The sequence below is a fragment of the Oncorhynchus clarkii genome, chromosome 12 (assembly GCF_045791955.1).
Source record: "Oncorhynchus clarkii lewisi isolate Uvic-CL-2024 chromosome 12, UVic_Ocla_1.0, whole genome shotgun sequence".
Classification (NCBI taxonomy): Eukaryota; Metazoa; Chordata; class Actinopteri; order Salmoniformes; family Salmonidae; genus Oncorhynchus; species Oncorhynchus clarkii.
The window spans coordinates 100,598,329-100,611,969 of NC_092158.1; positions in this window are offsets into that span (position 1 = coordinate 100,598,329).

Consider the following 13,641-nt stretch of genomic DNA (forward strand, 5'->3'; position numbering starts at 1 on the left):
GTCTCAGACCACTAGAACAGCTGAGTAATCTAACACCTGTCTCAGACCACTAGAACAGCTGAGTAATCTAACACCTGCCTCAGACCACTAGAACAGCTGAGTAATCTACCACCTGCCTCAGACTACTAGAACAGCTGAGTAATCTACCACCTGTCTCAGACCACTAGAACAGCTGAGTAATCTAACACCTGCCTCGGACCACTAGAACAGCTGAGTAATCTAACACCTGTCTCAGACCACTAGAACAGCTGAGTAATCTACCACCTACCTCAGACCACTAGAACAGCTGAGTAATCTAACATCTGTCTCAGACCACTAGAACAGCTGAGTAATCTAACACCTGTCTCAGACCACTAGAACAGCTGAGTAATCTACCACCTACCTCAGACCACTAGAACAGCTGAGTGATCTAACACCTCAGACCACTAGAACAGCTGAGTAATCTAACACCTGCCTCAGACCACTAGAACAGCTGAGTAATCTACCACCTGTCTCAGACCACTAGAACAGCTGAGTAATCTACCACCTGCCTCAGACCACTAGAACAGCTGAGTAATCTAACACCTGTCTCAGACCACTAGAACAGCTGAGTAATCTAACACCTGCATCAGACCACTAGAACAGCTGAGTAATCTAACACCTGTCTCAGACCACTAGAACAGCTGAGTAATCTAACACCTGTCTCAGACCACTAGAACAGCTGAGTAATCTACCACCTGCCTCAGACCACTAGAACAGCTGAGTGATCTAACACCTCAGACCACTAGAACAGCTGAGTAATCTAACACCTGCATTAGACCACTAGAACAGCTGAGTAATCTACCACCTGTCTCAGACCACTAGAACAGCTGAGTAATCTAACACCTGCCTCAGACCACTAGAACAGCTGAGTAATCTAACACCTGTCTCAGACCACTAGAACAGCTGAGTAATCTAACACCTGTCTCAGACCACTAGAACAGCTGAGTGATCTAACACCTGCCTCAGACCACTAGAACAGTTGAGTAATCTAACACCTGTCTCAGACCACTAGAACAGCTGAGTAATCTAACACCTGCCTCAGACCACTAGAACAGTTGAGTAATCTAACACCTGCCTCAGACCACTAGAACAGCTGAGTAATCTAACACCTGTCTCAGACCACTAGAACAGCTGAGTAATCTACCACCTGCCTCAGACCACTAGAACAGTTGAGTAATCTAACACCTGTCTCAGACCACTAGAACAGCTGAGTAATCTAACACCTGCCTCAGACCACTAGAACAGCTGAGTAATCTAACACCTGTCTCAGACCACTAGAACAGCTGAGTAATCTAACACCTGCATCAGACCACTAGAACAGCTGAGTAATCTAACACCTGTCTCAGACCACTAGAACAGCTGAGTAATCTAACACCTGTCTCAGACCACTAGAACAGCTGAGTAATCTACCACCTGCCTCAGACCACTAGAACAGCTGAGTGATCTAACACCTCAGACCACTAGAACAGCTGAGTAATCTAACACCTGCATTAGACCACTAGAACAGCTGAGTAATCTACCACCTGTCTCAGACCACTAGAACAGCTGAGTAATCTAACACCTGCCTCAGACCACTAGAACAGCTGAGTAATCTAACACCTGTCTCAGACCACTAGAACAGCTGAGTAATCTAACACCTGTCTCAGACCACTAGAACAGCTGAGTGATCTAACACCTGCCTCAGACCACTAGAACAGTTGAGTAATCTAACACCTGTCTCAGACCACTAGAACAGCTGAGTAATCTAACACCTGCCTCAGACCACTAGAACAGTTGAGTAATCTAACACCTGCCTCAGACCACTAGAACAGCTGAGTAATCTAACACCTGTCTCAGACCACTAGAACAGCTGAGTAATCTACCACCTGCCTCAGACCACTAGAACAGTTGAGTAATCTAACACCTGTCTCAGACCACTAGAACAGCTGAGTAATCTAACACCTGCCTCAGACCACTAGAACAGCTGAGTAATCTAACACCTGTCTCAGACCACTAGAACAGCTGAGTAATCTAACACCTGCCTCAGACTACTAGAACAGCTGAGTAATCTAACACCTGCCTCAGACCACTAGAACAGCTGAGTAATCTACCACCTGCCTCAGACCACTAGAACAGCTGAGTAATCTAACTCCTGTCTCAGACCACTAGAACAGCTGAGTAATCTAACACCTGCCTCAGACCACTAGAACAGCTGAGTAATCTAACACCTGCCTCAGACCACTAGAACAGCTGAGTAATCTACCACCTGTCTCAGACCACTAGAACAGCTGAGTAATCTAACACCTGTCTCAGACCACTAGAACAGCTGAGTAATCTAACACCTGTCTCAGACCACTAGAACAGCTGAGTAATCTACCACCTGCCTCAGACCACTAGAACAGCTGAGTAATCTAACACCTGTCTCAGACCACTAGAACAGCTGAGTAATCTAACACCTGTCTCAGACCACTAGAACAGCTGAGTAATCTACCACCTGCCTCAGACCACTAGAACAGCTGAGTGATCTAACACCTCAGACCACTAGAACAGCTGAGTAATCTAACACCTGCATTAGACCACTAGAACAGCTGAGTAATCTACCACCTGTCTCAGACCACTAGAACAGCTGAGTAATCTAACACCTGCCTCAGACCACTAGAACAGCTGAGTAATCTAACACCTGTCTCAGACCACTAGAACAGCTGAGTAATCTAACACCTGTCTCAGACCACTAGAACAGCTGAGTGATCTAACACCTGCCTCAGACCACTAGAACAGTTGAGTAATCTAACACCTGTCTCAGACCACTAGAACAGCTGAGTAATCTAACACCTGCCTCAGACCACTAGAACAGTTGAGTAATCTAACACCTGCCTCAGACCACTAGAACAGCTGAGTAATCTAACACCTGTCTCAGACCACTAGAACAGCTGAGTAATCTACCACCTGCCTCAGACCACTAGAACAGTTGAGTAATCTAACACCTGTCTCAGACCACTAGAACAGCTGAGTAATCTAACACCTGCCTCAGACCACTAGAACAGCTGAGTAATCTAACACCTGTCTCAGACCACTAGAACAGCTGAGTAATCTAACACCTGCATCAGACCACTAGAACAGCTGAGTAATCTAACACCTGTCTCAGACCACTAGAACAGCTGAGTAATCTACCACCTGCCTCAGACCACTAGAACAGCTGAGTGATCTAACACCTCAGACCACTAGAACAGCTGAGTAATCTAACACCTGCATTAGACCACTAGAACAGCTGAGTAATCTACCACCTGTCTCAGACCACTAGAACAGCTGAGTAATCTAACACCTGCCTCAGACCACTAGAACAGCTGAGTAATCTAACACCTGTCTCAGACCACTAGAACAGCTGAGTAATCTAACACCTGTCTCAGACCACTAGAACAGCTGAGTGATCTAACACCTGCCTCAGACCACTAGAACAGTTGAGTAATCTAACACCTGTCTCAGACCACTAGAACAGCTGAGTAATCTAACACCTGCCTCAGACCACTAGAACAGTTGAGTAATCTAACACCTGCCTCAGACCACTAGAACAGCTGAGTAATCTAACACCTGTCTCAGACCACTAGAACAGCTGAGTAATCTACCACCTGCCTCAGACCACTAGAACAGTTGAGTAATCTAACACCTGTCTCAGACCACTAGAACAGCTGAGTAATCTAACACCTGCCTCAGACCACTAGAACAGCTGAGTAATCTAACACCTGTCTCAGACCACTAGAACAGCTGAGTAATCTAACACCTGCCTCAGACTACTAGAACAGCTGAGTAATCTAACACCTGCCTCAGACCACTAGAACAGCTGAGTAATCTACCACCTGCCTCAGACCACTAGAACAGCTGAGTAATCTAACACCTGTCTCAGACCACTAGAACAGTTGAGTAATCTAACACCTGTCTCAGACCACTAGAACAGCTGAGTAATCTAACACCTGTCTCAGACCACTAGAACAGCTGAGTAATCTAACACCTGCCTCAGACCACTAGAACAGCTGAGTAATCTAACACCTGTCTCAGACCACTAGAACAGCTGAGTAATCTACCACCTGCCTCAGACCACTAGAACAGCTGAGTAATCTAACACCTGCCTCAGACCACTAGAACAGTTGAGTAATCTAACACCTGTCTCAGACCACTAGAACAGCTGAGTAATCTAACACCTGCCTCAGACCACTAGAACAGCTGAGTAATCTACCACCTGCCTCAGACCACTAGAACAGCTGAGTAATCTAACACCTGCCTCAGACCACTAGAACAGTTGAGTAATCTAACACCTCAGACCACTAGAACAGTTGAGTAATCTAACACCTCAGACCACTAGAACAGCTGAGTAATCTACCACCTACCTCAGACCACTAGAACAGTTGAGTAATCTAACAGCTGCCTCAGACCACTAGAACAGTTGAGTAATCTAACACCTCAGACCACTGGAACAGCTGAGTAATCTAACACCTGCCTCAGACCACTAGAACAGCTGAGTAATCTAACACCTGTCTCAGACCACTAGAACAGCTGAGTAATCTACCACCTGCCTCAGACCACTAGAACAGCTGAGTGATCTAACACCTCAGACCACTAGAACAGCTGAGTAATCTAACACCTGCATCAGACCACTAGAACAGCTGAGTAATCTACCACCTGTCTCAGACCACTAGAACAGCTGAGTAATCTAACACCTGCCTCAGACCACTAGAACAGCTGAGTAATCTAACACCTGTCTCAGACCACTAGAACAGCTGAGTAATCTAACACCTGTCTCAGACCACTAGAACAGCTGAGTAATCTAACACCTGTCTCAGACCACTAGAACAGCTGAGTAATCTAACACCTGCCTCGGACCACTAGAACAGCTGAGTAATCTAACACCTGTCTCAGACCACTAGAACAGCTGAGTAATCTACCACCTACCTCAGACCACTAGAACAGCTGAGTAATCTAACATCTGTCTCAGACCACTAGAACAGCTGAGTAATCTAACACCTGCATCAGACCACTAGAACAGCTGAGTAATCTAACACCTGTCTCAGACCACTAGAACAGCTGAGTAATCTACCACCTGCCTCAGACCACTAGAACAGCTGAGTGATCTAACACCTCAGACCACTAGAACAGCTGAGTAATCTAACACCTGCATTAGACCACTAGAACAGCTGAGTAATCTACCACCTGTCTCAGACCACTAGAACAGCTGAGTAATCTAACACCTGCCTCAGACCACTAGAACAGCTGAGTAATCTAACACCTGTCTCAGACCACTAGAACAGCTGAGTAATCTAACACCTGTCTCAGACCACTAGAACAGCTGAGTGATCTAACACCTGCCTCAGACCACTAGAACAGTTGAGTAATCTAACACCTGTCTCAGACCACTAGAACAGCTGAGTAATCTAACACCTGCCTCAGACCACTAGAACAGTTGAGTAATCTAACACCTGCCTCAGACCACTAGAACAGCTGAGTAATCTAACACCTGTCTCAGACCACTAGAACAGCTGAGTAATCTACCACCTGCCTCAGACCACTAGAACAGTTGAGTAATCTAACACCTGTCTCAGACCACTAGAACAGCTGAGTAATCTAACACCTGCCTCAGACCACTAGAACAGCTGAGTAATCTAACACCTGTCTCAGACCACTAGAACAGCTGAGTAATCTAACACCTGCCTCAGACTACTAGAACAGCTGAGTAATCTAACACCTGCCTCAGACCACTAGAACAGCTGAGTAATCTACCACCTGCCTCAGACCACTAGAACAGCTGAGTAATCTAACACCTGTCTCAGACCACTAGAACAGTTGAGTAATCTAACACCTGTCTCAGACCACTAGAACAGCTGAGTAATCTAACACCTGTCTCAGACCACTAGAACAGCTGAGTAATCTAACACCTGCCTCAGACCACTAGAACAGCTGAGTAATCTAACACCTGTCTCAGACCACTAGAACAGCTGAGTAATCTACCACCTGCCTCAGACCACTAGAACAGCTGAGTAATCTAACACCTGCCTCAGACCACTAGAACAGTTGAGTAATCTAACACCTGTCTCAGACCACTAGAACAGCTGAGTAATCTAACACCTGCCTCAGACCACTAGAACAGCTGAGTAATCTACCACCTGCCTCAGACCACTAGAACAGCTGAGTAATCTAACACCTGCCTCAGACCACTAGAACAGTTGAGTAATCTAACACCTCAGACCACTAGAACAGTTGAGTAATCTAACACCTCAGACCACTAGAACAGCTGAGTAATCTACCACCTACCTCAGACCACTAGAACAGTTGAGTAATCTAACAGCTGCCTCAGACCACTAGAACAGTTGAGTAATCTAACACCTCAGACCACTGGAACAGCTGAGTAATCTAACACCTGCCTCAGACCACTAGAACAGCTGAGTAATCTAACACCTGTCTCAGACCACTAGAACAGCTGAGTAATCTACCACCTGCCTCAGACCACTAGAACAGCTGAGTGATCTAACACCTCAGACCACTAGAACAGCTGAGTAATCTAACACCTGCATCAGACCACTAGAACAGCTGAGTAATCTACCACCTGTCTCAGACCACTAGAACAGCTGAGTAATCTAACACCTGCCTCAGACCACTAGAACAGCTGAGTAATCTAACACCTGTCTCAGACCACTAGAACAGCTGAGTAATCTAACACCTGTCTCAGACCACTAGAACAGCTGAGTAATCTAACACCTGTCTCAGACCACTAGAACAGCTGAGTAATCTAACACCTGCCTCGGACCACTAGAACAGCTGAGTAATCTAACACCTGTCTCAGACCACTAGAACAGCTGAGTAATCTACCACCTACCTCAGACCACTAGAACAGCTGAGTAATCTAACATCTGTCTCAGACCACTAGAACAGCTGAGTAATCTAACACCTGTCTCAGACCACTAGAACAGCTGAGTAATCTACCACCTACCTCAGACCACTAGAACAGCTGAGTGATCTAACACCTCAGACCACTAGAACAGCTGAGTAATCTAACACCTGCCTCAGACCACTAGAACAGCTGAGTAATCTACCACCTGTCTCAGACCACTAGAACAGCTGAGTAATCTACCACCTGCCTCAGACCACTAGAACAGCTGAGTAATCTAACACCTGTCTCAGACCACTAGAACAGCTGAGTAATCTACCACCTACCTCAGACCACTAGAACAGCTGAGTGATCTAACACCTCAGACCACTAGAACAGCTGAGTAATCTAACACCTGCCTCAGACCACTAGAACAGCTGAGTAATCTAACACCTGTCTCAGACCACTAGAACAGCTGAGTAATCTACCACCTACCTCAGACCACTAGAACAGCTGAGTAATCTAACATCTGTCTCAGACCACTAGAACAGCTGAGTAATCTAACACCTGCCTCGGACCACTAGAACAGCTGAGTAATCTAACACCTGTCTCAGACCACTAGAACAGCTGAGTAATCTACCACCTACCTCAGACCACTAGAACAGCTGAGTAATCTAACATCTGTCTCAGACCACTAGAACAGCTGAGTAATCTAACACCTGTCTCAGACCACTAGAACAGCTGAGTAATCTACCACCTACCTCAGACCACTAGAACAGCTGAGTGATCTAACACCTCAGACCACTAGAACAGCTGAGTAATCTAACACCTGCCTCAGACCACTAGAACAGCTGAGTAATCTACCACCTGTCTCAGACCACTAGAACAGCTGAGTAATCTACCACCTGCCTCAGACCACTAGAACAGCTGAGTAATCTAACACCTGTCTCAGACCACTAGAACAGCTGAGTAATCTAACACCTGCATCAGACCACTAGAACAGCTGAGTAATCTAACACCTGTCTCAGACCACTAGAACAGCTGAGTAATCTAACACCTGTCTCAGACCACTAGAACAGCTGAGTAATCTAACACCTGCCTCAGACCACTAGAACAGCTGAGTAATCTACCACCTGCCTCAGACCACTAGAACAGCTGAGTGATCTAACACCTCAGACCACTAGAACAGCTGAGTAATCTAACACCTGCATTAGACCACTAGAACAGCTGAGTAATCTACCACCTGTCTCAGACCACTAGAACAGCTGAGTAATCTAACACCTGCCTCAGACCACTAGAACAGCTGAGTAATCTAACACCTGTCTCAGACCACTAGAACAGCTGAGTAATCTAACACCTGTCTCAGACCACTAGAACAGCTGAGTAATCTAACACCTGTCTCAGACCACTAGAACAGCTGAGTAATCTACCACCTACCTCAGACCACTAGAACAGCTGAGTAATCTAACATCTGTCTCAGACCACTAGAACAGCTGAGTAATCTAACACCTGTCTCAGACCACTAGAACAGCTGAGTAATCTACCACCTACCTCAGACCACTAGAACAGCTGAGTGATCTAACACCTCAGACCACTAGAACAGCTGAGTAATCTAACACCTGCCTCAGACCACTAGAACAGCTGAGTAATCTACCACCTGTCTCAGACCACTAGAACAGCTGAGTAATCTACCACCTGCCTCAGACCACTAGAACAGCTGAGTAATCTAACACCTGTCTCAGACCACTAGAACAGCTGAGTAATCTAACACCTGCATCAGACCACTAGAACAGCTGAGTAATCTAACACCTGTCTCAGACCACTAGAACAGCTGAGTAATCTAACACCTGTCTCAGACCACTAGAACAGCTGAGTAATCTAACACCTGCCTCAGACCACTAGAACAGCTGAGTAATCTACCACCTGCCTCAGACCACTAGAACAGCTGAGTGATCTAACACCTCAGACCACTAGAACAGCTGAGTAATCTAACACCTGCATTAGACCACTAGAACAGCTGAGTAATCTACCACCTGTCTCAGACCACTAGAACAGCTGAGTAATCTAACACCTGCCTCAGACCACTAGAACAGCTGAGTAATCTAACACCTGTCTCAGACCACTAGAACAGCTGAGTAATCTAACACCTGTCTCAGACCACTAGAACAGCTGAGTAATCTAACACCTGCCTCAGACCACTAGAACAGTTGAGTAATCTAACACCTGTCTCAGACCACTAGAACAGCTGAGTAATCTAACACCTGCCTCAGACCACTAGAACAGTTGAGTAATCTAACACCTGCCTCAGACCACTAGAACAGCTGAGTAATCTAACACCTGTCTCAGACCACTAGAACAGCTGAGTAATCTACCACCTGCCTCAGACCACTAGAACAGTTGAGTAATCTAACACCTGTCTCAGACCACTAGAACAGCTGAGTAATCTAACACCTGCCTCAGACCACTAGAACAGCTGAGTAATCTAACACCTGTCTCAGACCACTAGAACAGCTGAGTAATCTAACACCTGTCTCAGACCACTAGAACAGCTGAGTAATCTACCACCTGCCTCAGACCCCTAGAACAGCTGAGTAATCTACCACCTGCCTCAGACCACTAGAACAGTTGAGTAATCTAACACCTGTCTCAGACCACTAGAACAGCTGAGTAATCTAACACCTGCCTCAGACTACTAGAACAGCTGAGTAATCTAACACCTGCCTCAGACCACTAGAACAGCTGAGTAATCTACCACCTGCCTCAGACCACTAGAACAGCTGAGTAATCTAACTCCTGTCTCAGACCACTAGAACAGCTGAGTAATCTAACACCTGCCTCAGACCACTAGAACAGCTGAGTAATCTAACACCTGCCTCAGACCACTAGAACAGCTGAGTAATCTACCACCTGTCTCAGACCACTAGAACAGCTGAGTAATCTAACACCTGTCTCAGACCACTAGAACAGCTGAGTAATCTAACACCTGTCTCAGACCACTAGAACAGCTGAGTAATCTACCACCTGCCTCAGACCACTAGAACAGCTGAGTAATCTAACACCTGTCTCAGACCACTAGAACAGCTGAGTAATCTAACACCTGTCTCAGACCACTAGAACAGCTGAGTAATCTACCACCTGCCTCAGACCACTAGAACAGCTGAGTGATCTAACACCTCAGACCACTAGAACAGCTGAGTAATCTAACACCTGCATTAGACCACTAGAACAGCTGAGTAATCTACCACCTGTCTCAGACCACTAGAACAGCTGAGTAATCTAACACCTGCCTCAGACCACTAGAACAGCTGAGTAATCTAACACCTGTCTCAGACCACTAGAACAGCTGAGTAATCTAACACCTGTCTCAGACCACTAGAACAGCTGAGTGATCTAACACCTGCCTCAGACCACTAGAACAGTTGAGTAATCTAACACCTGTCTCAGACCACTAGAACAGCTGAGTAATCTAACACCTGCCTCAGACCACTAGAACAGTTGAGTAATCTAACACCTGCCTCAGACCACTAGAACAGCTGAGTAATCTAACACCTGTCTCAGACCACTAGAACAGCTGAGTAATCTACCACCTGCCTCAGACCACTAGAACAGTTGAGTAATCTAACACCTGTCTCAGACCACTAGAACAGCTGAGTAATCTAACACCTGCCTCAGACCACTAGAACAGCTGAGTAATCTAACACCTGTCTCAGACCACTAGAACAGCTGAGTAATCTAACACCTGCATCAGACCACTAGAACAGCTGAGTAATCTAACACCTGTCTCAGACCACTAGAACAGCTGAGTAATCTACCACCTGCCTCAGACCACTAGAACAGCTGAGTGATCTAACACCTCAGACCACTAGAACAGCTGAGTAATCTAACACCTGCATTAGACCACTAGAACAGCTGAGTAATCTACCACCTGTCTCAGACCACTAGAACAGCTGAGTAATCTAACACCTGCCTCAGACCACTAGAACAGCTGAGTAATCTAACACCTGTCTCAGACCACTAGAACAGCTGAGTAATCTAACACCTGTCTCAGACCACTAGAACAGCTGAGTGATCTAACACCTGCCTCAGACCACTAGAACAGTTGAGTAATCTAACACCTGTCTCAGACCACTAGAACAGCTGAGTAATCTAACACCTGCCTCAGACCACTAGAACAGTTGAGTAATCTAACACCTGCCTCAGACCACTAGAACAGCTGAGTAATCTAACACCTGTCTCAGACCACTAGAACAGCTGAGTAATCTACCACCTGCCTCAGACCACTAGAACAGTTGAGTAATCTAACACCTGTCTCAGACCACTAGAACAGCTGAGTAATCTAACACCTGCCTCAGACCACTAGAACAGCTGAGTAATCTAACACCTGTCTCAGACCACTAGAACAGCTGAGTAATCTAACACCTGCCTCAGACTACTAGAACAGCTGAGTAATCTAACACCTGCCTCAGACCACTAGAACAGCTGAGTAATCTACCACCTGCCTCAGACCACTAGAACAGCTGAGTAATCTAACACCTGTCTCAGACCACTAGAACAGTTGAGTAATCTAACACCTGTCTCAGACCACTAGAACAGCTGAGTAATCTAACACCTGTCTCAGACCACTAGAACAGCTGAGTAATCTAACACCTGCCTCAGACCACTAGAACAGCTGAGTAATCTAACACCTGTCTCAGACCACTAGAACAGCTGAGTAATCTAACACCTGTCTCAGACCACTAGAACAGCTGAGTAATCTAACACCTGCCTCAGACCACTAGAACAGTTGAGTAATCTAACACCTGTCTCAGACCACTAGAACAGCTGAGTAATCTAACACCTGCCTCAGACCACTAGAACAGCTGAGTAATCTACCACCTGCCTCAGACCACTAGAACAGCTGAGTAATCTAACACCTGCCTCAGACCACTAGAACAGTTGAGTAATCTAACACCTCAGACCACTAGAACAGTTGAGTAATCTAACACCTCAGACCACTAGAACAGCTGAGTAATCTACCACCTACCTCAGACCACTAGAACAGTTGAGTAATCTAACAGCTGCCTCAGACCACTAGAACAGTTGAGTAATCTAACACCTCAGACCACTGGAACAGCTGAGTAATCTAACACCTGCCTCAGACCACTAGAACAGCTGAGTAATCTAACACCTGTCTCAGACCACTAGAACAGCTGAGTAATCTACCACCTGCCTCAGACCACTAGAACAGCTGAGTGATCTAACACCTCAGACCACTAGAACAGCTGAGTAATCTAACACCTGCATCAGACCACTAGAACAGCTGAGTAATCTACCACCTGTCTCAGACCACTAGAACAGCTGAGTAATCTAACACCTGCCTCAGACCACTAGAACAGCTGAGTAATCTAACACCTGTCTCAGACCACTAGAACAGCTGAGTAATCTAACACCTGTCTCAGACCACTAGAACAGCTGAGTAATCTAACACCTGTCTCAGACCACTAGAACAGCTGAGTAATCTAACACCTGCCTCGGACCACTAGAACAGCTGAGTAATCTAACACCTGTCTCAGACCACTAGAACAGCTGAGTAATCTACCACCTACCTCAGACCACTAGAACAGCTGAGTAATCTAACATCTGTCTCAGACCACTAGAACAGCTGAGTAATCTAACACCTGTCTCAGACCACTAGAACAGCTGAGTAATCTACCACCTACCTCAGACCACTAGAACAGCTGAGTGATCTAACACCTCAGACCACTAGAACAGCTGAGTAATCTAACACCTGCCTCAGACCACTAGAACAGCTGAGTAATCTACCACCTGTCTCAGACCACTAGAACAGCTGAGTAATCTACCACCTGCCTCAGACCACTAGAACAGCTGAGTAATCTAACACCTGTCTCAGACCACTAGAACAGCTGAGTAATCTACCACCTACCTCAGACCACTAGAACAGCTGAGTGATCTAACACCTCAGACCACTAGAACAGCTGAGTAATCTAACACCTGCCTCAGACCACTAGAACAGCTGAGTAATCTAACACCTGTCTCAGACCACTAGAACAGCTGAGTAATCTACCACCTACCTCAGACCACTAGAACAGCTGAGTAATCTAACATCTGTCTCAGACCACTAGAACAGCTGAGTAATCTAACACCTGCCTCGGACCACTAGAACAGCTGAGTAATCTAACACCTGTCTCAGACCACTAGAACAGCTGAGTAATCTACCACCTACCTCAGACCACTAGAACAGCTGAGTAATCTAACATCTGTCTCAGACCACTAGAACAGCTGAGTAATCTAACACCTGTCTCAGACCACTAGAACAGCTGAGTAATCTACCACCTACCTCAGACCACTAGAACAGCTGAGTGATCTAACACCTCAGACCACTAGAACAGCTGAGTAATCTAACACCTGCCTCAGACCACTAGAACAGCTGAGTAATCTACCACCTGTCTCAGACCACTAGAACAGCTGAGTAATCTACCACCTGCCTCAGACCACTAGAACAGCTGAGTAATCTAACACCTGTCTCAGACCACTAGAACAGCTGAGTAATCTAACACCTGCATCAGACCACTAGAACAGCTGAGTAATCTAACACCTGTCTCAGACCACTAGAACAGCTGAGTAATCTAACACCTGTCTCAGACCACTAGAACAGCTGAGTAATCTAACACCTGCCTCAGACCACTAGAACAGCTGAGTAATCTACCACCTGCCTCAGACCACTAGAACAGCTGAGTGATCTAACACCTCAGACCACTAGAACAGCTGAGTAATCTAACACCTGCATT